Source organism: Chrysochloris asiatica, unplaced genomic scaffold, assembly GCF_000296735.1.
Source record: "Chrysochloris asiatica unplaced genomic scaffold, ChrAsi1.0 scaffold00085, whole genome shotgun sequence".
Taxonomy (NCBI): Eukaryota; Metazoa; Chordata; class Mammalia; order Afrosoricida; family Chrysochloridae; genus Chrysochloris; species Chrysochloris asiatica.
The window spans coordinates 5,719,643-5,721,225 of NW_006408603.1; positions in this window are offsets into that span (position 1 = coordinate 5,719,643).

Below are 1,583 nucleotides of genomic sequence, written 5' to 3' on the forward strand. Positions count from 1 at the left end.
GAAAAACAAGAAGAAATAAAAAGCGAACAATAAAAATATATATATTAAAAGTGGCCTATGGTTGTACAACAATTACATTAAATAGGGTTTTGCTTTTTTCTTAAGACTAACAAGGGGAAAGCAAGGTTACATGGCAAAACCACACAGATTTTAATGTAAAGTTCTAGGAATAGTGACAATTATTTTAATTCATTAAAGACCGTCTCTAACTAGGCATCAATCACTAGCCTGATTATGCTATTTTAAGAATATATGATCAGAAAGCATATATATGATCAGTTGTTGTTGTTGTTGTTAAGTGCCATCGAGTCGGGTCCGACCCATAGCGACCCTCTACAGGGTTTCCGAGGGTGTAAATCTTTATGGGAGTAGAAAGCCTCATCTTTCTCCCGCGGAGCCGCTGGTAGTTTCGAACCGCTGACCTTAAGGTTCGCAGCCCGATTCGTAACCACTACGCTACCAGAGTAGTTCTCTCATAACTAAAATCATAATCCTGATCTTTAATGAAGCTACCATTTAAACAACTTCTGCACTTACTGAAATGTACACAGTATTGTACTGGCTTAAAATAAATTAATTCTATACTATTTTGTTCTTTATTGCATTATAACTGAACCATACAAAATGTCACTTCAAAAATTATTAGGATGTGTTCAAAGGACATCACTGTCAAGAAAGTGAAAAGACAACATACAGGATAGTAGAAAATATTTAGAAATCATATACCTGATAAGGATTTAATATCCAGAATACATAAAGATTTTCTACATCTCAACAAGATAATCCAATTTCTAAAATGGGCAAAGGACCTGAATAGACATTTCTCCAAAGAAGATACACATATATGTATGTATAACAGGTTATTATTCTGTGATAAAAAGGAATCTATTTCTAAGACACATAATACAGAAAAGCCTTGAAAACATTGTTGTTAAGTGCCATGGAGTCTGTTCCAACTCACAGTAACTCTGTATAGGTGTGTTTGAACCACCGACCTTGTGGTTAACAGCCCAGTGCTTATCTTACAGCACCACATCAGAATTCCTTGAAAACATGTTAAATGAAATAAGCCAGACATAAAAGGGCAACTGTTATCATAGACTCATTTATATGAACTATTCAGAGTAGACAAATGCACAGCATCTGAAAGTGGATTAGTAGTTACCCTGGGCTGGGGGCAGGGGTGAATAGGGAGTTATTAACGGGTACAGCAATGAAAAGTTCTGAAAACAAATAGTGATGGCTGCCTAATATTGTGTGATTAATTGTACACTTAAAAATGGTTAACAATGGCAAGTTTTATGCTGTGTTTAAAAGAAACAAAACCAGACAAACAAAAATTCCACCTCTCAAGAACATAAAATTTACAATACTGATATTCCCAAGGAAAAAAATTAATAGACACATAAAGAAAATGTGACCCAAAACTAGGGTGAAAATGTATCTATTGCAACAGTTCCAGGAAAGAGATAGTAGAAATGATCAGCTTTAAACTGTTATTTTTTGTTGTTGTTAAGTGCTGTGGAGTGTCTGAGGAGTGACTGGTGGGCTTGAACCGCCAACCTTTGGTTAACAATCCAGTG